The sequence below is a fragment of the Protopterus annectens genome, chromosome 4.part0 (assembly GCF_019279795.1).
Source record: "Protopterus annectens isolate FY-2018-M chromosome 4.part0, PAN1.0, whole genome shotgun sequence".
NCBI lineage: Eukaryota > Metazoa > Chordata > Ceratodontiformes > Protopteridae > Protopterus > Protopterus annectens.
This window is the reverse complement of record NC_056733.1, coordinates 1,782,538,892-1,782,566,700: the sequence shown is the minus strand read 5'-3', so window position 1 is coordinate 1,782,566,700 and position 27,809 is coordinate 1,782,538,892. Positions and strand designations below refer to the sequence as shown.

The 27,809-nt window shown below is 39.4% G+C and overlaps 1 protein-coding gene across 1 annotated transcript in view; it reads right to left on the bottom strand.

The window, feature by feature from the left end:
* AGMO (alkylglycerol monooxygenase) overlaps positions 1–27,809 on the bottom strand; it is a 1,982,086-nt gene that overhangs the window by 1,237,195 nt on the left and 717,082 nt on the right. The gene's annotated exons all lie outside the window — the stretch shown is intronic.

The following is a 27,809-nucleotide window of genomic DNA, read 5'->3' as shown; positions in this document are numbered from 1 at the left end:
GAAAGAGGTAAGAATATGACTCATTGCAGGGGAAAAAGAGTAACACCTGGCTAAGCGTGGAATTGCAGCAGCCACGCTGTCAATTTGAGGGTTTGTATGGATGGATGGAATGCTCCCGATGAGTGGATCAAAAGGTCTGGAACTGGGTCCAGAATCCACGGTTCCTCCAGCAAATGGGTCCAGAGAAAGGGGAACCAAACTTGTCGAGGCTAGTAAGGTGCAATGAGAATCATCTTGCTTTTCAATGTGCTGGCTTTCTGAAGTACTTTGGGTATTAAGGGGAATGGGGGAAAGGCATAGAGTAGTCCCGAGGGCTAATCATGAACCCCTTGGTGACTTCCCTGGAGGAGGAATTAGGGCAAAGTAGTTGCTGCATTTGGCATTCATGGCAGTGGCAAAAAGGTCACAGCAAGGCTAGCCCCATTTTTGGAAAATCTCTTCCACAATCACTGTTTTCAGGGACCACTCGTGAGACAACAGAATAGCACTGCTGAGTTTGTCCACTATCATGCTGGACTTCCCCAGGATGTGCGTTGCTATCAGAAAGAGTTGAGAAGCAATCGCCCCATTACCAAACTCATTGTGCCTCCCAACATGGTGCGTAGGATTTGGTTCCTCCCGGCTTCTTTATGTACCACACTACAGACATGTTGTCTGTCTGAATTGCAACCGTCCCTGTTGGTAAAGAGCCCTGAAATGCCTGCAAGGATAGAGCACTGCTCTCATCTCCAGAACGTTGATGTGCAAGTGGCTTTCATATTCTTGCCATAGGCCTTGGACTGTCATCCCCAGATAATGCCCCCCACACCTGATCTGGGAAGCATCTGTGGTCAGTACTGTATTGGGTTGAGGAAGGACAAGGGGTTGGCCCTGACACAACTGGCCAGTCTGCAGCCACCAAAGGAGATTGTTTTCTGCAAGAATCCGTGATGAAAATCTGATGAGAAACAGGAAGAACTTACATTGATGACTGAGCAAACAGCAACCACTGCAGAACCCTCATGTGTAGTGCTAGGGAAACTAGAAGAAATGCTGCTGCCATGGTACCCAGAACTTGCAGCATATATCTGGCCTGAACATTCTACTCTGACATCAAAATCCTGATTTGCTGATGAAGGGAGTGTATTCTGTCTGGGCTATGTTTTGCAGTCATATTTCTTGAATCCAGTTCTGCACCTAAGAAGGTAATATGCTGAGACAGTGACAGGGCAGACTTTTTTAAGTTTACTGTGATGCCTACTCTGGTGAAAAATGACATTGTTTCATCTCTCGCTCATAGTAGTAGATGCTTGGTGGTGGCAGATAGGAGCCAGTCATCTAGATATGGAAACACACTGAATTCCTGATGTCTCAAGTGAGCCATGACCACTGCCATGCATTTGGAGAACACTCTGAGGGCTGTAGTGAGACCAAAGGGCAGGACTCGAAATTGGTAATGACTGTCTCCCACCCGAATGCACAAGTGTCTCCTGGAGTGCCTGTCCATCTTTATATGGTAGTACGCATCCTGGAGCTCTACTGAGCACATCCAATTGTCTTTCCTGATAAATGGGAATATTGATTGCAGAGTTACCATCTTTACTGTGACTTCTTCACAGCTTTGTTTAGCTTGCTGATATCTAGAATGGATCTCCAGTCCCCTGTCTTTTTTAGAACTAAAAAGAATCTTGAGTAAATTCTGGATCCCATTTGGTCTGCGGGGACCTCTTGAATGACTCTTTTTTCCTAGCAATGAGAGTATCTCTTGTATTGCATAGTCCTTTTAACCATTTGGAACATCTGGTAAGGACTTGTTTACCAGAGGGGGAAGAAAAATGGTATGTAATAGCCTCTGGATATAATTGTTTGTACCCGTTTGTCTTGGGAGATTTCTTGACAGGCATTTGGGTACAGTGACAATCGACCCCCGACTGCATCCAGAGAAGAGCAGGTGGGCTTCCTTTCAGGATCACTGTAAGGGCCTGTCAGAGAATGTATCTCTGTCGCTCTGATTTTGTGGCCCCCTTGCCACGAGGCCGGTGTCTTCCATTATTACTTCCCCCTCTGCCCCTGGGGGAAGAGTCACCACATGCATCAGAGAAGCCATTTTGGGACTTGCAGAACCACATCTTTCCGCCCTTTTTACCTTTGGGATAAGGTCTAGTTGGGGCAGAAAAATGGACTCCAATGGCAGATAAGGTCTTCCCATCCTGCTCGCACCTGGTCAAAGTTTCTTTCACCTTTAGTCCAAAAAGGGATGAGTCATCAAAGGGGGCATTGGTGAAGGAAGACTTGAAGGGCTCAGCAAAGTTAAAAAAGGTGCACCCAGGAATGCCTCCTCAGGGAAATTCCTGTCACTACCGCTCTACTTGCTCCATCAGCTGCATATGAAATGAGTCTCATGGAGGAGTTAACTACGGAATTGAGGGTGGAGAGCTGTGAGGGTACTTTGTCCATAGACCCCTGAGCCACCGCACCCTGAAGGGTATTTCCAAGCTCTTTCAGGAGGTCCCTCTGAAATCTCATAAAATGGGTAAGGTAATTCAGCAACCATAGGGTGAAGGCCGCTGAAGAAAAGATGTGTTTCCATATCTGTCCATGGTCCTAGACTCCTTACATCACAAACAACTATGAATCACTATTATGTTCATCTTATATACATTTGCATACTTACATATCATTAGGATTTCATTTCCATATCTTATTTTATTTCAATGTCATTAAGCAGTGATCTGCACATATCGTCTTAGATAAATTTTTATTTTATTTATTTATTTATTGACATTTGTTAACTGGGTTGGTCCAGCTGGGCCAAAGGCCCATTTTAAGTGGAGACCCGAGGAGAAAAGCTACGGTTACATACAGTAAAATTAACAGTAGATAAAAGACAATAAGTAGTTATCTGGATAAAATTGTAGGTCTAATCTTTTGTATATGTATGTCTCTTATGACATTTCTGCCCTGAGTATTGAAAGCTGCTACCGGACAGTGCCTGTGCATCACTGCACTGTAATATGCAGGATTATGAATCACTAGTATGATGCATCAACTTGTACATGACCAATTCTCACGCAGATGCATTCTAATCTACACGATCTTTCAATGAATACTGGCCATGGTCTACACTGTGTGTGTGTGTGTGTGTGTGTGTGTGTGTGTGTGTGTGTGTGTGTGTGTGTGTGTACTCTCATGGTCCATTTTCCTAAAAAAAAATTTGTTTTGTTTGAAAGAGACAAATTGAATGTCATTGAATGTGTATTCCTTGAATTATTTTGCTTTGCAACTGACCACTGAACAACGAAGGGGAAGTTTTATTAATGTAGAATATGCATACTTTAAGAATGGAAATGGAGTCATCATGTAACTTCTGTCCATTTCATGTTTTATGTAATGGCATGGAAGATAGCGTTGTACAGACTTTGAAGGAACAAGTGCAGATAATGATGGTGAGACTAGAAACAAAGTCAAAGTTCTAGCTGTAGAGATAAATCTCAGGTGATATTGAAATGCTCATGGCAATAAGATGAAGAAGACAAATTTATTTCTATTTGATTTGCAATAAAAATAAAATGAAAAAAAAAACATCAAGATAACAGTATTTCATCTTAAGTTACACATACTTTTAGCACTACATTTAATTAAGCAATAATGCCCTATGGGATGTGTGTTAATGTGTAATTAACACCTGCCCAGGGGGGTTATGAGGTCTGACACCACAGGTGGATGGCCTCTGCACCCCTGGAAGGCCATTAATTATACATTAACACACATCCTGGAAAGCATTATTGCACTTAGAGAATGGGCTCTGTGCCAAATTGCTGTGTTTTACTTACTTATTTTTTTTAAAGTACTATATTATTTTTTATGTGTATTTTTGATGTAAAATTGTTCTGCCACCCAATGTTTCAAACTTTCTGGAGTACATGTTAATGGTGTTAGAGGAAGCATTTTACAAAAAAATATATAAAAAAATATATGTTTTTTTCTTTCGGCTGTTCCCATTAGGGGTCGCCACAGTGGATTATCTGTTTCCATTTCTTCCTGTCCTCTGCATCTTGCTCTGTCACACCAACCACCTGGATGTCCACTCTCATCACATCCATAAACCTTATCTTAGGCCTTCCTCTTTTCCTCTTACCTGGCAGCTTCATCCTTAGCATCCTTTTCCTAATATACCCAGCATCCCTCCTCAGCAAATGTCCAAACCAATGCAATCTCGCCTCTCTGACTTTGTCTGCAAACTGTCCAACCTGGGCTGACCCTCTAATATACTTATTCCTAATCCTGTCTACCCTCGTCACACCCAGTGCAAATCTTAACATCTTTAACTCGGCCATATCCAGCACTGACTCTTGCCTTTTTGTCAATGCCACTGTCTCCAACCCATATAACATAGCTGGTCTCACTACTCTCTTGTAGACCTTCCCTTTCATTCTTACTTGTACTCGTCTGTCACAAATCACTCCTGAAACTCTTCTCCACCCACTCCACCCTGCCTGTACTCTCTTCTTCACCTCTCTTCCACTCTCATCATTACTCTGAACTGTTGATCCCATACTCTGAACTGTTGATCCCAAGTATTTAAACTCATCCACCTTCACCAACTCTACTCCCTGCATCCTCACCATTCCTCTATCCTCCTTCTCATTCACACACATATATTCTGTCTTAGCCCTGCTGACCTTCATTCCTCTCCTATCTAGAGCATATCTCCACCTCTCCAGAGTCTCCTCAACCTGTTCCCTACTCTCACTACAGATCACAATGTCATCTGCAAACATAATAGTCCACGGGGACTCCTGTCTGATCTCGTCTGTCAACCTGTCCAACACCACTGCAAATAAGAAAGGGCTCAGAGCTGATCCTTGATGTAATCCCACCACTACCTTAAACTCATCTGTCACTCCCACTGCAGATCTCACCACTGTCACATTACCCTTGTACATATCCTGTATCACCCTTACATACTTCTCTGCCACTGCCGATTTCCTCATACAATACCACAACTCCTCTCTAGGCACCCTGTCAGATGCTTTCTTTAAGTCCACAAATACACAATGCAACTCCTTCTGACCTTCTCTGTACTTCTCCATCAACACTCTCAGAGCAAACATCGCATCTGTAGTGCTCTTTCCTGGCATGAAACCAAACTGCTGATCACTAATAATCACCTCCCTTCTTAAACTAGCTTCTACTACTCTTTCCCATAATTTCATGTTGTGACTAATCAATTTTATCCCTCTGTAGTTACTACAGCTCTGCACATCACCCTTATTCTTAAAAATCGGTACCAAAACACTTTTTCTCCACTCCTCAGGCATCCTCTCACTTTTCAAGATTTCATTAAACAACCTGGTTAAAAATTCCACTGCCATTTCTTCTGAACACTTCCAAGCTTCCACAGTTATATCATCTGGGCCAACAGCCTTTCCATTCTTCATCTTTTTCATAGCTATCCTTACTTCCTCCTTGCTAATCCATTACACTTCCTGAGTCACTATCCCCACATCATCCAACCTTCTCTCTCTCTCTCTCACACTCTCTTCATTCATCAGCCCCTCAAAGTACTCTTTCCATCTGTTCAACACACTCTCCTTGCTTGTGAGTATGTTTCCCTCATTATCCTTTATCACCCTTACCTGCTGCACATCTTTACTAGTTCAGTCCCTCTGTCTAGCCAGTTGGTACAGGTCCTTTTCTCCCTCCTTAGTGTCCAACCTTTCATACAACTCTCCATACGCCTTATCCTTAGCCTTCGCCACCTCTCTCTTTGCCATGCTCCTCATCTCCTTATACTTCTGTCTACTTTCTTCATCTCTCTGACAATCCCACTTCTTCTTCGCCAACCTCTTTCTCTGTATACTCTTCTGTACTTCCTCATTCCACCACCAGGTCTCCTTAAAAAAGAAAAAAAAGTAAGTAAAACAGAACAATTTTACAGACAGCCCATTCTTCCTCTCACACACAGCTTTCATACATGCATTCACTCACACAAGATCACTCTCTCTCACACATACACACACACACACTCACACTCTTCTCTGCTTTCATACATGCACTCACTCACACAAGATCATTCTCACTCTCTCGGTGTCTCTGTCATACAATGTCACTACTGCTTTCATACACGCTTTCGCTCACACAAGATCACTCTCAGTCTCTTTCTCTCTCTCACACACACACACACACACACACACACACACACACACACACACACACACACACAAATGCATGCATTTTATTTTACACTCACTAAACAGCAAAAGTGCTGCTTAACCAGTGTAAAATAGCAGCTTAACTGATTTGTATCTCACACTCATACATGCATACACTTTAACACACAAACACATGCACACACTTTTTTTTACTTTTATTTTTATTTTATTTTATTTTACACTTGCTAAACAGGAAAAGTGCAAAATAATAGCGGCCATTCTGTTTTTCTCAGTCCAAGCTCCATGGAGGCTTGATAAGCTGCCATAAAGCGGTGGACTCGTTTTTCACTGAGCATTACTTATACATTAATACTGTGCTGGAGAACGCTCGTTCTCCAGTCAGGGTACTGATGTACAGTAAATCCCAGAGGGAAATGATTGCTGTTTAGCGATCATGTCTTATACCTCAATCATTAATATGAGGAGGCATGCAAATAAGAGCTAGACTCACAGAGGCTGTATCTTTCTGTGAACCTGAGAAGTGGATAGAATATTCAATGAGGGGTACTGAGATTCCTACATGCTTGCTGTGAAAGATAAATAATATACTGGAGACTTCTACGGCTTACAGACAAGCATATGTGCCTGCTATGAAGCAAACACACATTATTTCTACTCCTCAGGTCTATCTGCTTCCACTCCACCTCGAGTTTTATACATGAGAGGCATGTCACTATTCAATTAAAGGATTGTGCTGAGAAGTGGTGAATCTTCTTATTCAAAAACTGCAAGAATGTGCTCTAATGTCATTAAAGACCTGATGGTATACTCAGATTTCCTGGACAGAAAAAAATGACACTGAAGACTTTGGATAGTAAATAATTGTCTTATTATGTGGTCATGCTATACAAACAAAATATATAAAGTTTGAAATTTCATAGGCTCATAGATTAGTCCTAAGTTAACTGCCCTTGTGGGCCATTTTAAGCCTAGCCTATTATCCCATGTAAAAATCAAACCATGTGCCTTGTATCTGCAAGGTAAACAATTTAACCATTATACCAACCTCCCACTTTAGGCTAATATAACTCAAATATTATTTTGCTAAAATTACACTTGTAGAAGTAATTATTTGGTTAAAAATATGGATCTATTCTGTTGTATGCATATTTGTATTATGCTATTTCTGCTAAGAATACTGAAATTTACGACTAAATGGTGTGTGTGCATGAGAGAATAAGGTGTGTCTGTGATGTATTTTACAGACTGTACAGGCCAGACTGATCCTGTTCACTTAACTGAAATTGATCTGCTTCTTCCACGCATTCTCTATCGCATGGATATTCCACCATTAAAAGTGTTTGACCTTCAGCTCAGGATATAACAAATAGCTTGTAGGGTATTCATTTGAGGTAATGGGCTTATGGGGAAGGGATCCTGAAATCACAGCTTGGTCACTCAACCAATGGTATAGTAAGGCTGTAATTAAAGCTACAGTAAACAATAAAGCTTATCTTGTAGGTAAACATGAAAGAGAATTACACATGTTGAATACAACTAATATAAATAAGACATTCTATTAAATCTACTGGATTGACCTACCAGGTTACACAAGTTGCCTTTATTCTGAAAAAAACAATATAAAAGTTTTAGAGTTAACTGCCACAGCATCTAATGTCTACAACTTCAACTGATATTGTAAGAAAGGAATGAGTCAACACTGATAGCAAATCATCAGTACTATGGTGTTATGGTTCATGGTCATATAATAAAAGCTAGACACACCTTGTATGGCTGTTCCACTGAAAGTACAGGTCTCCTAGCTGATGTCTGATGCAAGCAATGTGCTTCATATAACTGTATCTGTATTGTTTATTGTTATATCATAATGCAATAGCTTGTGGTACTGACACTGAACATCAAGCATCTAAACCAATCAATAGGGTTCATCTAGTTCTCCTAAAGAAAGAAAAGAAATAGCTATTTGTCCAAAAAATGTTCAGTGGCTTTAAAAGACTTACAGTTCCACTTAAAACTTAAGAGATGCTGGCCGACAAAAGACTTTAACTTGACCTTCTGAAATAATACAATCCTTCATACTTGTCTGATATTTTCAAGAGACCCTTAAGCTTCTACTAGCAGCCAAGAAATAACAAAAAAAAATCCCTGTGCTGGAAGATTTCATGTGGCATTAATTCATTTAAAAACAGTTTGTACACTGAAAAAAAAGCACTGAAAGAAGTTGAATTGAACAAATAAGAGGGAAAGGTGGAGGTTAAAGACCTGTCTCTATAGTTGTTTTAAAGCATTTACTTCCTATCACAAACTGTGTGTAACGAGATACTTCCGTTAATGAACTACAGATGTGAAAACACCATACAGTGACTGGAGCTTCCACTCTTACAATTACAGTTTCTGAGCATTAAGAAAATAGAAACGTAAAATGCAGACATACGTAATTAACTCTATGTTCACACATCCACTCATTTGATGTTTGGGGCTGATACAAAATGCAATTTATTTTATTCAGAATGTAGTCAATCAGTTCTAATTTTCAAGTCCTCAAAATAGAGATTATACTTTGTGTGGTAGAAAGTAAGAACATAAGTGATATCTGTAAAACTGAAGCCTTAAAAGGACTTTGAATGCCTCGTAAACTCTAGACTACTTGAGTAGAATATACACCTGTTGTCGAAATGCATGTTTGTTTTACATTCTTCATTCTTTTGGCTTCCCAAAAAAGACGGTGTTTGTATATTCTGGTAGTAGCATGACAAACCATTTTACCACTATCCATACTATGCTTCTCAACAAGAGTATATTACACTGGACTGAAGTTTACAAAATTCCAAAAGTCCATGCAGTGGTGCACATTACCCAGGGAAGCATGCAGGACATAGTTATGTACATATGTACCCTACCCATACGGAATGACTTACATGAACATGAAAACAGATTGGTTAAAAATTTCAGCCATTCCCAAATATTAACCTGATGAGCATGTGAATATCTTCTTCAGTTCTTTTATATTACGTTAAAACTGCGGTGGTGGTGCTGCGGTAGCATTGTCGCCTCACAGTTAGATGTTGTCCCGTTCGATTCTCAGCTAGAGTGTCTTCTGTATGGAGACATGCGTGAATGGGTGTACCTTCGTTGAAGGTTGTGCGTCAGGGCTGGCAACTCGGCATGTAAAAATCTACTGCCAATCATTAGCGGACCGGAGTTCCGCTGTGGCGTCCCCTAACCGGGAAAAGCTGAAAGACACAACATATTTATAAAAAGGATATTTTATGTCTTTAAAGCTGGCGATGCTTTTAAGTGTGTTCTTTATGACTTGTCAATCTCAGATGTGATTTTTTTTGTTTTGTTTTAAATCTCATCTGTTTGCTTGCTGCTTTATAAAATTGAAAAGGCATAGGAAGTGCGAAAGCTGTTGAGTGGTACTGTTTTACTGAATAAATGTCTATCGTTTAATTTGAGCCAGTGGTTTTGTTTCTTTTATAGCTATTTTTTACACCTGGCTCATCATTTACTCTCCTTCAGCTACCTTTGTGTTTATGGTTTTGGAGCCAACAAGTTCTCTGTGGCTTCTTCCAGTTTAAACTGGATCTGTACCAAGTCCTAGCACTCAGCTGTCAATGATGAGAAACTTGGTACCAAAACAGCTAATGGACTTACAGCTTTGATGTCAAGGAAGATGGCGCCATTGGAATTCTACTAGTTCCCAGCACTGAAGTCAACACTGGCACCTAGGAAAGCTAAAGTACAAAGGTCTCAAAGGCCAAAACAGTCAACACCAACAATAGAACCAAGGATGTCAGGGTCAGTATTGGTACTGAACAGTCAGTACTGAGGACCTGAGCTCTAGTGACTTGCCAGCACTGTCACCTATGCAGAGAAGGTAGTCAGTGCTTTCATAATGGTTGGTGTTGATACTTACCTACAATTTGGCAGCTGGAACATTGGCTTCAAAACACCCAGTTCCAAAACAGGACCTTCAGGAAAGACAAATGAAGTCAAAGAAAAGAGATCTACTCTTGCCTCCCTTCAGACAGAGGTGGCAAGATAGGACAGCCATTAAAATCTGAGTTTTAATCAGTGTGTCATCTTTGCACATTTGATATGGACAGAAGTTTCATAAGTTCAAAGGTGTGTACTAGGCTAGCCATGCATCCCAAATCTCTGACAAGTTCTAGTACCCTTGATAAGGGTAAGCAGGAGCTTGGAAGATGAAACATTTACAAACGGGGCCTGGCAGATGCAACATTTGCAGGGTCTCCATGTCCACTAGAAGCATAGGTGCCAAACCAGGGATAAATTTCCTGTTCACTGTCCAACTGTCCAAGTTACATTTGAATTGGGTTATAGAGGAACTCTGCTTGATATGGTTGGGCAGTCTGTTCTAGAGAAAGAGTAGTCCCTCCAGCAGGTCCTATTTATATCACAGGCAAGGTTTAAGTTTTTAGAACAGGCAATTCTGGGGCTGTTTGTCTTGCAGATATGCAGGAGATCCATCAGGGTGAGGTTTGACAATGCATTGAATGCCAAACATAGATCTCCCCCTCAACAGCCTGTAGGAGACAGAATACAGGGTTTAGGGCTTTGAGGTGGTCTGCAAAGGACATGCTACTTACTCCCTGTAGGTTTATAGTGAGGAGTTATTGTGGGTGTTCTAGTTTGTTGGATGTGCCCGATTAGGAACATACCAAAGGGGGTATTGTACTCATATAGGTCTGATGAATGCAGAATACAGCGGAACAATGACCTTTTTAGACCTAGATGCCACATTTTGTTTATAAGTTGCAGAACATAGAATGATTTCCTCACTACTGCAGACACATGATGGTCAAAGGCTAGATTATTGTCCACGTGTGTCCCCAAGTCCCTGACCACTGGGACAACTCTTAGGGGTGTGTTGTCGATATGATAACTATCAGTAGTGGATGACTTTCTGAAGAATACTATTATACATTTTTGGCATTTAGTTTTAGTTCATGGCTCTGACATGTGTTATTTGACTGTGTTAGTCCTTCCTGGAGAACATTAATATCACTGGGGGATTCAATGACTGCACCGAATTTGCAATCATCTGCAAATTTGGTCACCCAGATACCCTTGACATTGGCCTTGACTTCAGAAAAGCAGATGCCAAAAAGGAGCAGTCCCAGGACCAATCCCTGATGGACTCCACTTGTGGCTGGCATCTAGGTAGAGGTGGACTCACCAGTTCTAACTTTCTGGGTCCCATTTGTGTGCCAACTGGCTATTCACTGGGTGGCATAAGGGTTTATACCTAGCCTCTTAAGTTTGTCAACAATGCCTGAGTAAGTGTTGTTTCAAATACCTTTGCCAAGTCAGGGTAGACAATGTGAACCATTCTGCCCTCATCCATTGCATTGGTGACCTTCTCAATGAAGTCCACCAGGTTGAATAGGCATGATTTCCCTTGATGAAACCAGACTAGGTTGGGTCCAGTATCTGAAGGCTTCCTATAAAATTGCTGATCATTTCCATGATAATTCTTTCCATGGCTTTGCAGATCAGACTACTGTGACTTATGGGTCTGTAGTCTTAAAGTTCTGTAGATAGGGAAGACTGTTGCTGTTATCCTTTTGTTAGGTACAAAGCCTATATGGAGGCTATGCATATGCAGTGATTCCAAAGGGCCTTATAGGTTCATGCTATTTAGAAGGCATCCATGGATATTGTCTGGGCCCATTGAGTGCTTACTGCTCCCCAATGACAGTAGGGGAAGTTATATTTGATGGCATCTCCTGAGGTGAGGTTGAGGGAGAGACAGAGGTAAAGTCTGAGCCGAATTTGTCTGCCAGCAGGCAAGTGTGTATTGCCTTTCAAGTTGTGGACATAGCTAAAGAATGCTCTGTAGTTGTCCCTGGCCTGGAAGGCCAAATTTATCTCAAATTTGGTTTTAGTAGGCTTTATTTTTCTTCTGAGATGTTTAGTTTGATGAGCGTGCCTTTACCTGATGGGTGCTACATCTCCTAATGTTTGCCATGATTTTCTTCTTTCTGTTATAGAACCTATTGATGTTGCAACTCCATAGAGTGGCTTGTTCTTGAGTTAGGTGTTTACTTATTCCTGGTGAGTACAGCTGCCTCTATGCAGCTATTAACATGCTTGTATAGGGTTTCTGTGAAGAGTTCCATGTATGCAGCTGAGTTCTCAGGGTTTATGGGGGCTTGAATTTTGTCAGGTTATTGCTTAATATTATGAAGTTAGTCTTAGAATAGTTTCTGAACATTGTAGGGTTTCTTTTTACTTCAGTGGAGACCATTTTGTGGTGTAACCTTACCTACCAGCTGAGCAGAGACCTGGGGAACATGACAAAAACATACTTAGAAAATCCATCTTCTGATGAGAAGTTACTCACAAAACATCTTCAGTGGCTCTGAAATAAGAGACACTTCTAATGGAGAAACAACTTGAGTGGGCACTATATGACTGTTTAAGCTCATGTGGCTACTTGTTCTGAAGGAGTGAGATGGTGACTTAGAAGAGGAGTCTTTAATGTGGCAGAATCCTCATCACTTGACTTTTCTTTTTTCCCTTGTCCTCTTCAGGGAAGCTGCATCAGTATGAAAGTGCCACTTTAAAAATATATTGTTTTTATGCTCTGAAAGGATCCTAATATGGAAATTTGTACATATATCACAAGGGGCTTCTATGAGTTCGACCCCCAGGCACACCACAAAAATGTTGGTGTATAAATAACAATTTAGTTGATTTAATAGTAAAAGCAGAAGATAAGTCATTGTTCTTCACTCATTATTTTTATGCACATGGGACAAAAACTAGAATTGATAGCATTTATGACTACAGATTTCCTTAATAAAGTGAATTATTTTAAAACTGTTCCTTGTCCTTTACCTGATCATAATGCACTTAGTATTAATATATTTATGGCTCTAAGTAAATTTCAGATTATTTATAGAATCCCTGTATATATGATGGAATTAAGAGTTTAAATGTTACCTTAAGGAACAAATCAAGGATTTTTTTTATCTTTGAATGATAATGGTCAGGTTCGAAAAGTCATACTATGTGACACCTTAAAGATGCATATTAAAGATAAAATGGGAAGATGGGCTAGTAATAAAATGAAAGAGTAGGATAAAAAGTTGTTAGAAATACAAGGTGAAATACACAAAGTGAGGTGTGAAGAACAGAGAAATGAGACAATAATGTAGACATTAAAAAATTAATAATAAAATATCATACAGTTTTAAGCCATAAAACGGGGATAGCTTTACTGCACAGTTATGCAATGACTATAAACAATCTGTATAGATTAGGTAATAGAAGTAAGATGTTAAGCAAAAGGGCACACATCCATAATATCAGAAATCCTAATACTAATAAGATTACTTCAGACATGGAGGATATGCTTAATATTTAAAAAAATCCACGAGAATCTTAAAAATGATAAAATAAAATAGTCCTTAAGATTACAACATTGACAAGTATTTTTGAAGCAACAAGTGACATCTGAAAGTAAGGAATGTAAAGTACATCATTGGAGTGAAAGAAAGGAGTTTTAGAGACTGGGAGAGCCCTAAAGATGCCAAGGGTTTGCTACATGTATCGGCCAACCCTACTGTTAAAGTGGCAGGCTATGATTATGTAAGATTGGAGAAATAATGTAGCTATTAATGTACATATTCTGAATTATGAATTTGGGGTGGGTAAGCCATTTATGAGTCTGCTTCAGTACACTGCCATCATATTTTCCAAAGTTTGCACTACCAACCACAGGATACCATAGCTCCATCTGATCTTCATAAATGAAGTGATACAATACTAGATTTTAAAGTTTTCTCCCCACTCTTGATGTGGGTACTGTATGCCAGAAGTAAATAATGTGGGAAGAAATAGCCAGGGAATTGTTGTGGCTAGGCTTGTATAGGCCCTAGGGCCGACAACCTAGTACCACCCTATGAACCCGTGAACCAAACAGCCTGATTTCCAAAATAATACCTTGAGTTCATACCAATTAAGGGAAAAAGACAGCCTCCTACCAAAAACCTATGTAGCGGAAGGGCACTCAATTAAATAAATTGTGGTGGTCTAATGAACAGTGGTAAGCTTATCTATAAGGTAAGCTTGTGCCTGATATAGTCAACCAGATCCAAATATTTACATGTATTTTAAGCAGCTTAGAATGTTGCAAGAACCACTGAAAAGAGATGCTACACATCCCTCTACTGTTGAATAAATTGGACATTACTCAGATTTTTAATCTGAAGTATAGGTACCAATGAAATGAGCCCAACATGTTCAGAAGACAGTAGTTGTTAAATTGAATTATCAGCAGGTACACAGACTAACTGTACAACTGTATATTAGTATGCTGAAGAGTTTATTGAAACAAGCCAACCAAGCACTACTTTGGGATTATAAACATTTTCTTTATAACACAAATCACTGCCAGATACACTGCACTTTCTCAGCTGACTCATATTACAAAAATATCCACCAAATAGTCTTTTACAGCCACTTTTCTCTAGTTTCAAAACTTTATCCTTGATGAAAACATTCTTTTCCTATACTGAAGCATTCTTTGTCTGCATTCTTATCTCAAACTAGGAAAGAAGAGGCATGCTGAAGCAAAATTATCTGGACTGTAGGGTAAATGAAATACATTGTATCCTTTGAAAGTTCAATCCTTCAGTTAAAAATACTTGAATACATGAGCACTTTCATCTTAAAATTAAAAAAAACTCCATCAGATAAAATACATGGAACAACTTCCTCTTTAAAAGTACTGCTTTGACTAACAGAATTCAAGAAACCCCATCATTTGATTACATCATGTGACTAGCAAGTCTCCTTACAAGAGGCAACCCCTTGATAGTAACCTTTCATTCATAAAAGACTTAAAACAGACATTGAAATTAGACTAAAAGATATGCTAAGTTGTTAAAGCTAAAATTAATTTAAGAAATAAATACATAAGTAAAAACTGTAAGGCAATATCTTATATTTTGTGACACAAGTTGTTTATTGCAATCATAGTGCCCCTTAATTGCAATAACATTATTAGCAATAATGCACTTCTTGTCTATCAACATATGATGGCATTGGGAGTGGTGATCACACTTATTCATACCAACATTTTTGTTGCTCAAATTCACCTTAGGGATATTTATCCTTGTTTCCAGCAACACTTTGAGATTGTTCCCCCTCTTATAGACAATTTGTAGATATACCCAGAAATTCTCTCCCACCACCTGGTCAGTACTCAAATGTGGCCAATTTTTCACCAGAAAGTCTTTAATCGCACAGCCATCTATCGAAAAAATGGTGATAAAAGTATTTTTAAAAGGGACTAGATAGTGGGGGTGAGTAATGGGTTGGGTGTCATGAATATCGCTAGCCCATGGACACTCACCCTTGAAAAGCACAAGCTGTATTGGTAACTGTTCCTGGAGGCAGATTTGTGGCCACAATTAAATGAGTAGTTATCTATCATGCGCTTGCTTAAGTTAAAAGCACTGCAAAGATAACATGTTTTCCTCTTAAGATTTAATGTTGAATTTTATAAACAACTCATGTCATAAAATATAAAATATTACCTTACAGTTTTTACTTATGTATTTATTGCTTAAATTAATTTTAGATTTAAAACTTAGCATATATTTTAGTCTAATTTCAATGTCTGTTTTAAGTCTTTTATAAATGAAAGGTTACTATCAAGGGGTTGTCCCTTGTAAGGAGGTTTGGTAGTCACATGATGTAGTCATATGATGGAATTTCTTGAATCCTATTGGTCCAAAAAGTAGTTTTGATGAGGAAGTTGTTTCATGATTTTATCTATGAAGTTTTTAATTTTAATATGAAAGAACTCATGTAGTCAAGTATTTTTGAATTAAAGGATTGAACTTTCGAAGGATATAGTGTATTTCATTTACCTACAGTCTGGATAATTTTGCTTCGGTGTGCTGCTTCTTTCATAGTTTCTCTCCTTGCTTTTTGGAGTTTGCTTGTTGCATTCTTATCTCATCCAGAGAAAAACAGTTTCTTCAGCAGGCCAAAATGTTCTTTCACTGATAGGACAGTCTGTAACTTTTTCTGGTGTTAGCCATTTCCCTTTTGCAAGTTCTTTCACTTGAATATCTGTAGACATTCAACTGTTTATGATATTTCAACAAGTCTCTATTGTTAATGTCATTTGTCACAAAAACATTCAGAAGTATAATAATTTTGTTCCACACAATCACATTCTGTTAAGGTAATGCATATCTCTTTTCTGAACTTGCAGATGCTATATCACATGCTATTTTTAAAACTGTGACAGAAAGCAGTTTCACCAAACCTCTGTTATTCGGAAAGAAAAACAGTCCTACACAAGTATATATATTTTTCTATCAAATACATGTTATGACTATGAGGGAAACCAGTTTTATTTTATATGATTCTATCAACTCCCCTTTTTATATTGAACCCCCCCAATTTTTCAATCAAAATTTAAATTAAACTTCATGTCTCTATTAGTTCTGTTACTTTCTTTACCACCTACATTAACTATAACAGATACCTGATCGACAGTCTTTTTTAATAAAAAGTTTAACATAAGTGCACATTATTATGATCAACAAAATAATGGCTACTATAGCAAATAAAACTGTGATAATAGTAATAACAATGAAGCAACAGGATACAGGAAGAACACACAGCTCGATATCTAAATAGGCATCCACCACGAATAAAGAAGTTTAAAAGCTTTTATTCATAAAAGAGCAGGCCAAGCACTTTCACCCATATAGGGCTTCATCAGACCATAAAAAATCACTATGAATCATCTCAATTTATACTAAAAATGGAGGGAAAACCAAGGTCAGTTAATTCTTAAAGATACATAGTAAAAACTATACAAATTTCATAGTGCATAATATATATAAGAAACATACAAAAGACATACCTAATCATGTACATGACTTAAGCAACAAAATATATGTACATATCTTAAATAATGGGATATGTAAAAAATATATATAAAAAACTTATATAATATATATAAAAAATATATGTTGTGTCTTTCGGCTTTTCCCGGTTAGGGGTCGCCACAGCGGAACTCCGGTCCGCTAATGATTGGTAGTTGATTTATATGTGCCGGATTACCAGCCCTGATGCACAACCTTCAATGAAGGTACGCCCATTCACGCATGTCTCCACGCAGAAGACGCTCTAGCTGAGAATCAAACCGGACAGCGTCTTACTGTGAGGTGACAATGCTACCGCAGCACCACTACCGCAGTATATATAAAAAATATATATGTGTATAAAAACATATATTCAAAAATATACTAATGTTATAACACAACACTTTCAGGTCCTTAGTCCCTTGGATTTTAAAATGGGTTTGAGGGATACTTTATCATTCAATCCAAGGTATCAATACAAGGTATCGGTCCGCCCTAAGTATCACAATCCATCTAATCTCATGTGTTTTCAGTTACATTCCTAATTTCTCCCCCTCATAAATTTGGATGGATCACTTCCATGATCATGAATTTAAACCAATGGTTCTCATCAGTATCCAATATATGTTTAGAGAGTGCATTTATCATGGACTTCATCCTCATTTGATACAAGTTGTCACTTACCCAGTCTCTTAATCGTCTATCCATCTTACCCACATAGAACATATGACAGGAGACACAGTATGCAAGATAGACTACATGTTCTGTCTTACAACTAGCAGAAACTTTAAATCCAAACCTGAAGTTAGTCAGGGGGTGTATGAATACACTGTCTGTATACACTGTCTGTATCTATATAATTACAGAAGTTGCATTGATTATATGGAAAGGTGCCCTCATTCCCAAGCTCAACGGCCCTGTAATTGACTCTAGGATAACATAAGAGCCTTCTCAAATTGGGTTTGTTTGTTTGCGAAAAGTCTGCTAGAACAAAAGAAAATCAAGCTGAGGAGGGACATTACAGACTTTCAACTTGTTCATGTCTTTACATGGCCTAGGACTGACTGCTCGGTTAGAGCAGAATCCAATCGTGTTGTTGGGACTAGTAGTGATGCCAATAGTGAACAGAGACTGCTTCCTAATGTTGTGCGGAATGTATCTCTTGTTGAAAGGGGTAATATTGGGGGAGAAAATGATATTCATGCTGCAACCAATGTTTGTGAGGGTTTGGTCAACCTCAACAGCAGGACGGAGAGTGATATAACTAGTAGTACTGTAGGTACTGGTAGTGTTACACCTATTCCCCCAGTAGTCAATGATACATTAGATCGACCTGTACCTGATGTCAATCTTGTACCATCTGTTCCATCCAGTCAGGTGGTAGTGAGAAGGAAAGAGAAGGGATATGACACCCCAACTATGCATGTTGATGTTATGGTTGGTGATTTGGATAATGGTGTACTGCGCCCTTTCCCCATAGATGTGACATGCAGAGGGGGGAGAACACGCTCCATGAGCAGGGGCTGACAGAAGAGGAAGCTGTCGGCCGAGTCTCAGAATCAACACACATTGAAAAAGATGTGGGAATCTACAGGGACACATTAATTTACACTATTTTCAAATGAATACTTACAGAAGCAGAGAAGGAAATACTATCCAAGGGTCTGACTTACATTCCCTTCAGGGATAGTGATATTATAGATGTATTATTAGATCTTATGCTGTTTTTGAGGAACTTATCTCTTAAAATAGACTTTAAGGATAAACTGTTATGGAAAGAGATAGTGGCTTGAGGAAGCCCAGTACTTATATACCTAGTGTACATCCCCTGGTCGGAGGACCAAAGGAGGTAATCTTACATATGTACAAAGGAAAGCACTTAATGGTCTATGGTTGGATGATACAATTAGAATTAAACCAGCGGATAAGCGTGGTTCCATTGTCATAATGGATACTGAGTTCTATAATGACTCTATGAGACATATGCTTGGTGATGAGAGGTATTATATCAGTACTGATTTGACATCTAGACATTCTCATGTTTGCAAGATTAATGATATGTTAGAGGATTTAGTTAAGAGTCATATAATCACTGATGAACTCTATAAATATATTGTTGTTGAAGAATCTGTTATTCCTCTTATTCAGGGGTTGCTGAAGATTCATAAAAATGCTATGATCCCACCCATGAGACCTATTGTCTCGGGGAAGGGGTGGTCTATGGAATCCTTCTCTTTGTATATTGAGAAAATGTTATGACCAGTGGTCGATATTAATCAATATATTTTAAGGAACACCAAGCAGTTTCTACTAGATTTATATGCTTCTATGAAGACAGTACCCTTGGATTTGGAATATATATTTATTACGATGGACGTTCAGTCCCTCTTCACCATTATACCCAACAGAGAAGGGGTTGAGAAACTGCATGAGTATCTAAGACTGACCACAGAATATAGTAGGTCCTCCACTGATTTGTTATGTCTCTTCTTAGAGGTGGTCTTGGAGAATAACTTTTTTGTTTTTGGCACAGAATTTTATTTAGAGCGAGATGGCATAGCTATGGGCACATCGTGTGCCAATAGCTACGTCAACCTTTTTACAGCTGCTAGGGAAAGGGAGATTTTGTTTCAGTTAGATGGTTTTATAAATCATGTCCTTTTTTATAGGTGTTTCGTGGATGATTTGTTTTTTGTTTGGAGAGGCGCTCGAAGTGAATTTTTATGTTTTTTTGAACAGACTAATAACTCCTATGATTATTTGAAGTTTAGTTTTGAATGTTCCCCTCACAGGATATCTTTTTTAGATGTTTATTTTGAGAGGTTGGATAGTGGTCTAATCAATACAGGTGTCCACAGCAAATCATCCCACTGCAATGCCCTCTTACATAGGCATAGCATGCACCCGGGGTATGTATTTGCAAATGTAGTTAAAGGCCAAGCTGTTAGGGTGTCTTGATACAACCCCACAGAGGGTGGTTATAGAAAGGAATTGGATGAGTTGAGATCTAGGCTGGGTGCTAGAGCTTATGGTGCTAGAGAAATTGTGGGTGGGATGGCCCACCATACTGATTTCAGAAAGGATGTAGCTGCACCATATTTTTCTGATGTTGCAGGGAATGTGGAGCCAGGTCCCAAGGATAAACATGCAGTTGTTAGGGTACCTAAGTTCTACACTGAGGATGTAGGATCATTTAAGGATGTAATTAGGAAGCACTGGGGAGTTCTTGTGGTAGATCTATACATCAAAGATTTTGTTGGTGACACCCCACAATTTGTATACAAAAATAAACCAAATTTGAGAAGACTCTTATGTTATCCTAGAGTCAATTGCAGGGCCATCTTAAAACTGTGATAATGTTTTTTCACCATTCTGAAAATAACTCATTTAACCAATCACTGCAGTCACCGTTCCATGTAGTTTCACAGAATTTACTACATAAGCACTGTCACTGTAAATATTTACTGGATGCAAATGCTGCAAAACATATTTTACAGCCTCTAGCTTAGCTGTTTGTACTGACATGTACCCTGGTAATTTAACCATAATTAGTTCATCTCACTTTTGCAATGTCTCTATTGGAAACCCAGTGTAGTACTTCCCATCCTTCATAGCCAATAAAATTGGATAAGTAGTATTTGTCCTCGTCTGTATTTGTACATTCTTCATACTGGAAGTAGTGATTCTGTTTATCTCACTGTTATTTAGCAGTCTTTATTGGCAAATGTTGAGTTTGAACTATAACCCCCTAGAAAATTGTCAAATACTCTGCCTTATTCCCCAGTAAATGGACAAAAACTGTTTAATGCAAGGATGATATACTTTTTCTATAGGAGTCATTCTCCTGCTACAAAGTAAGAAAAAACAGCAAAAAGTTACAAAAATAAAACCAGTAAGCAAATCTAAGGTATCAATAGACCAGAAGCCAGACGGAAGCCTTTTAAAACCAATTGAAGTGTTTCAAATGAAAATGCTGTATTTTAATTGTCTGCATTTATGTGTTTACTCTGTGTTTTGTGCACATATTAAATTGGTTTTAAAAGGCTTCCGGCTGGCTTCTGGTCTACTGGTACCTTGGATTTGCTCTTGCTGCAAAAATTAACTGGTCTTAACTTACTGTCCATTCCCTGAGATGCCTCTTGTGGCCAAGACTGTAATAACACCACTGAGAGTGTGTCCTCTCCCCTCTGCTGCTTAGAAAACAAAAGGTAATTTACAGGTGTGAGCTATCAGCTCTGTTGGCTGCTCTAACTTCTGCTTTATCATTTTAAATGCCTCTTCCTCAGTGCGACTCCTTTCTACAGTCAACTCTTCTTTTTGATCTGCAAACATTTTATAGAGAGGAGCTGCAGCTTTTGCATCATTCTCTATGAATACCCTATTGTTCATAGATTCATAAGTAAGTGCTAGGATAATGACCTTGGAGCCAATGCAAGCCTAGCCCAATAGTGTTTCCAGTCATCTGGCTTACCAGACGTTAGTTCCCTGTGCCCCTATCTAGCAATGCAATTGACGTGATCCCCGGGTGATTTTCCTATTTCCCATCCACTAATCAAGATTTCTCTTGAAGAGGGACAGTGAGGTGCTCTGCTTGATGTGAATGGTGAGTTTATTCCAGAGTATTGGAAGTCTCTGGATTAGGAACCTATCCCTCCAGCAGGTTCTGTTTAATGTGGTGATAAGGTTGAGGTCTTTGGAATGATTAGCATGGAGGGATTGGGATTTTTTCAAATGAAGCATGTCTAGCAAAACTGAGTCAGACATGGCTCTGTATGTCAAGCAGAGATTGCCTCTAAGTAGGCAATATGAGACGGAGTAAAGTTTAAGTTTTTTAAGTTCTATCTGCATAAGGCACATGTTTGAGTCCTAAGATCCTCTTAGTAAGGAACTTCTGTGGCCTTTCCAGTTGTTGGAGGTGTCTAGTGAGGTACATGTCAAATGGGGCATTGTACTCTATAATGTGTCTGATGAGGGCTGAGTAGAGAGAGATAATGACTTCTTTATTCCTGGATGAGAAACCTTTTGTGATGAGATGTGCCATGTAGAAGGACTTCCTAACTACAGTGACGATGTGGTTGGTGAAGGAGAGACTGCTAACTACCTGTGTCCCTAGATTTCTTATAACACCTTCAGAGTTAAGTGGGTTCCCTTTGATATGGTAGTTTGTGGGCACCGTGTATCTCCCAAATGGAATTATGATGCATTTTTTGGTGTTGAGCCTAAGGCCATGGTTTTGGCACCAGTCATTGGTTTCTGTTAGGCCTTTTTATAGGATGTCCACATCAGCTTGAGAATCGATAATAGCTCCCAGTTTACAGTCATCTGCGAATTTGGTTAACCAGAGTCCCTTGGTGTTGGCTTGAACTTCAGAGACATAGATACCAAACAGGAGAGGACCTAGAATCAATCCCTGTGAGACTTCACTTGTAACTGCCCGGTAGTCACATTTGGAGTCAGCTACTTTCACCATGTGGGTTCTGTCAGTGAGCCAGTTGGCAACCCATCTAGTGATATATGGGTTAATGGCCAGATTAGTGAGCCTATCAATGATTCCAGAGTATAGGATGGTGTCAAAGGCTTTGGCTACATTGAGGTAGGCTGTATGGACAGCCTTGGCCTCATCCACTGCTCTGGTGGCAGCTTTGAAGAAGTCTATCAGAATGTGCAGACATGATCTGCCTTTCACAAACCCAGACTGCGTGGGGTCCAGGGTTTGAAGGTTCCCTATATCTTTATTTATAAGCTCTGTAATAATATGTTCCATAGCCTTACAGATCAGGCTCATCAAGCTGATGGGATGGTAGTTCCCAGGGTCAGTAGTCACACCCCCTTTGTGGAGTGGGATGACTGTAGCAGTGCGCAATTCAGTGGGGACAAAGCCAGAACTGAGCCTGTAGTTGAACAGGGCAGTCAGGTGTGGTGCCAGTTGTTTTTGTAAATCATGTAGGACACAACCTGGTATATTATCTGGTCCCATGGAAGCTGTATTCTTAGCCTTGGTGAGTGTGGTTTCTACATGTGCAGTTGTGATAATAGGGAGTTGGTATTCCTTGGGTATGTGGATGGGCCCTTTGGGGGGGTGAGGGGGGAGTAAAGTTCGCACTAAACCTGTCTGCCACGATATTGGCAATATCAGTGGTTCAGTATAAGTGGTGATGTAGTGCTGTAGCTCAGAGCAAATCTACGTATTATTATGCAGCTTTCTGACATAACTAAAGATCTCAAGCAGACAGATACTGGATCTGCTTTGAATGACACCAGAAACTTAGCCAGTTGTTGAAGTCAGTCATTTTCTGATTGTACTGTCATGTTATTCTTGGTGACAGTAGGATACTATTCAAGGCTAGGGTCATACCTGCCTGGGCTACAAGATCAGAGAGCTCCTCCATGTCTCTTTTCATGTAGTCCAGGGTGGTACATCTTAGGTCATTCACACTTACATGTACGATGACGGAGTCATATTTGTACTTGCTGTGGACAGACCCAAGTGCATGCATTATGTGGCAAATCCTGGCACCTGACAGGCAGGCACATAATTTATACTTAGATTAAGTACTGAAGCTTTTTGTTTCCTTTATGGAAAGTTAGTGCTAGTGGCAGTAGGTGTGCTTGCAATAAATGCTACAAGACATTCTGAGCAAGTGCTGGATTTAAGGTCTAATTTGAATGCTCAGAGGTAAAGGTTTACAAGGTCTAAGGGAAAATTTGAAGAGCAGACTTGGCATCAGTAATGGTTTTATCTTAGCTAAGCAGTGCTGCTCGTCATGCAAACCTGCACAAACAGGGTTTTTTAAACAGAAAGATGAAAGGGATATAACTAGCCCAAAATGGCCAATAAAAATACAATTTCTGAGCTGAAACCACTCATTTAGTGATGGATAGGCTGCTCAGAGCTTACTACTCCCACTGATAAGCAGAGAAGCTTCCCTCAATTTCAGTAAGGTCTGAGCAATACAGAAACCACAACATAGTCCTGAGATCAGCAAATCTGAAATCTGGACTATTCTAGTTACAGAAAGGTGGAAAATGAGCAAGGAGATAGTATTTTTTTTCAAAAATACAACAATTAGAACTGCAAAACTCTATTTTAAAGCAGAAAAATGGCTATCACACTTGAGTGTGTAGCCTACAACAGTAAAACAGTTGAATTTAACTTAAAACAAGTAAATAAAATCAGGTAATCTACAAATTATTTAGCACCCAGTTCTCCACGAATGTGCAGTGCACTGCTGGAGAGAGACAGCCCCCTTCCATCTGTGCTCCAACCCAGTGACGAGTGGTGCTCCTTGCCGACCTTGCAGCCAGTTATCCCTGTCCAACCGAGGATCCATGACACTGTGATATTGTTACGTTTAGGTGGGATTCTGACTTAGAGGCATTCAGTCATAATCCCTCAGATGGTTGCTTCACACCATTGGCTCTTCAGCCAAGCACATACACCAAATGTCTGAACCTGCAGTTCCTCTCATACTGAAAAGGATTACTATCACAACAACACATCATTAGTAGGGCAAAACTAACCTGTCTCATGATGGTGTAGTTGATGATTCCCATGTATTTATGCAAATCTGAAATTGTCAAAGGCTTTGGCAAGCTCAGAATGCTCCTCACCCTTAATGACAAGGAATCCTCCCTGTCGGTATGATAATGGTTCCCAGAAATTTTACTTCTTGTGGCAAAAACTATATTTTGTCTTAGGTTACTTTGAACCTGGCTCTAACAACTGTCGCAGAACTTTTCTCAGCTGTGATATATGTTCTTCCACAGTCTCTGATATATCAGAATGTCATCAATATAATGAATATTTGTGCCATCTTTCCTCACATCGTGTAAGAATGTCAGTATTATCTGATGAAAAAAATGACAGAACTGTTCTGAAAACCTTGAAGTAATCTAAGCATGACATATTGTTGATTTTTTAAAGTAAAAGCAAACCTTTGCATTCCCTTTTCTGAAGTGGTACTGCAAAAAATCCAGTTGCTAAATATATTACTGTAATGTAATCCCTTGCACCTCCTCCCACTGTAATTGGAGCTTCTGACTTTCCACAGTCTGTTTTTGTTTCTGCCCATAATGTTTGAAATTCTTTCTTTGTGGTACTCCAGATATCTCTTTGTTCATTTGTCAGGGGCATCACCCTGTTTCTCTTGCTCCCTGCTAAGCTAACTTGTTTTATCATGCACTGTCAGTTAACACTCAGTTCACTTTGACATCTATTTTATCATCGTGCAACTTTTGCCTTTGTGTTTCCTTTCTGACTTCTTTTCCTTCTGAGTCCCTTGCAAATACTTCTTTTTCTATCTGCATGTTTTTCCATTTTCTGTAGTATAAACAGTCCTGGTTGATATGTCCCAGTTTTTTACAGGAAAAAAAAACAGACAATTTATCATTCATCAGGGCTTCACATAGCTGGAGGGGCTGATACCACTCTCAGTATGTCTCTGTTCTCATCCCCCACTCTTCTGTACTTCACCCCCATCCTACTGAACCTACTATTTCAAACCAATCTTCATCAGTATCAAGAGAAAAAATGGTATGCTTAAAAATATCCCCGTTGTCACTCATTACTGTCCCTTTCATTAGCTTATGAACACATTGCCCTAATGTCTCAGCAGTTTCCTCATAAATACATTTAATATCACCTAGTACTCTTTTTTACTTATTCCAAAAACACATGTATTAGTGTCTTTTGCATATTTGGGTCACTGGTTTCCCTATCATCTATTCTGTAAACTATCTGAAAACTATTTAAAATGCTCTGCCTGTTCTAGCATCCTGTCAGAAACTGTAATATTAAATACTCTAATAACTTTGTAGTTAACTCTGATGACATGTCCATACATAGTACAAAGCTGTTACAATTTGAACTGTTAGCTGCTGTAATCTTTAACCCTTTAAAATAAAACAAAACTGTGTTCATGTAACTTGACTGTTATTTCTGGTATACCCTACACAACAGAAATTTGTATGGTTCCTCTTTTTTTTGTAATTGACCATACCCAATATGTCTTTCTGACCACTTTAGCTGTGTCAGCTCAACTGGAATTTATTTTATCTTTAACCCATAAATCTGTAAGTTTCCGTTGTAACTAATTCTTTAAATTCTGTATATTTGCAGAAACTACTGCAAGCAAATCTTTACATGTGTCATCTGTGTGCACTACTGTACATTATGTAGCATTTGTAGATACCAAAAACATCTTTGCAGTGAATTAATCCACGCATTGCCAGCTGTATACGAAAGTCAATCTACAAATGTCAACATATTGTAAAAAATACCTTTCATGTCATTCCAAAGAGAAATACAAACGAGATTGATGGTAGAGATCAGATAGAGAACCTGTCACTACATGCACATTTGGGGTGTTAATATTATTTGAACTAACATGTTCTGACATGAAAGTTCTGGACAGTGTGATTGGTAAATGGATACGTAGAGTAGTAGAATGTAAGATGGGAGATGAGCAGTTTAGTTTCAGATCAGGATGCAGCACAACTGACACAATGTTTGCAGTGAGACAGATACTTGATAAGAAGCTAGAGAAGAGAAAAGGAGAGAATCCAACTGGGCATTCCTAGACTTGGAGAAAGCATATGACAAAGTCCCAGGAAAGCTGATCTGGACAGTACTGCAGTGGTTTGAAGTCCCAGAAACACTGGTAGAATTAGTGCAGGCTAGGTACAAGGATCATATGACTGAAGTGTAAACACAGAAGGGTTCCCAGTAGGAGTGGGTGTACACCATGGTTCAGCTCTGAGCCCACTGCTGTTCTTACTGGTAATGGACTACATTAGCAAATAGATTGGAGAGGACAGATCAACAAAGTTGCTGTATGCAGATGATGGGGTATTACAAGCAGACTCTGAGCAAGAACTTCAGCAAAGGATAGCAGAATGGAATGCAAAACTGAAGGAACATGGGATGAAACTAAGCACAGATAAGACAGTGATACTGGCAGCAAATTGGGGAAATCAGAAGAAGCAGATAATAGACATAGATGGGAAGATAGTGGAACATGTAAACAGCTTCAAGTATCTGGAAGGGGTGGCTGAGGAGAAGGGAAGTCTGAATGAAGAGGTCAAAGCTACAAGTGGATGGGTTGCAGCCAACTGGCATAGAGTGTCAGGTGTAGTCTATGACAGAAGAATGCCAAAGAAGCTGAAAAGTAAGGTGTACAAGACAGTGGTGTGACCAGTACTACTGTGTGGTACAGAAACCTGGGCGGTAAAGGCAGAACAGTTGAAGAAGCTTGAGGTGATGGAAATAAAGTGCCTGAGAAGGGTGGTAAGATGCACACTGTGGGACAGAGGAAGAAATGAGGACATAAGAGCAGAAGCCAAAGTAGCTCCAATTGCAGAAAAAAATCAAAGAGAACAGATCACAGTGGTTTGGACACGTGCAGAAAAGCAGAAAACAATCTGGTGAGGAAGATTTGGGACAGACAGGAAGAGGTAAGAGGAAGCGAGGACGTCCAGCAAAGAAGTTGATGGATTGTGTGAAGGAAGATCTGCAACAGTCAGGCATGAGTGTTGAAGAAGGCAGGACTGTGGCACTGAATTGAGATAGTTGGTGACAGTTAACACATGTAGAAAAAATGGGAAAAAGGGGGCTGATGATGATGTTCTGACATGTGTTCTCTGTATATCTGCATGTATAGCTGTATGTTCCTGAAGCTGTTTCTGTTTCCCCCTATCTTAATGTGCAGTTCTGCTTCCTTTGCAGTGACATACAAAA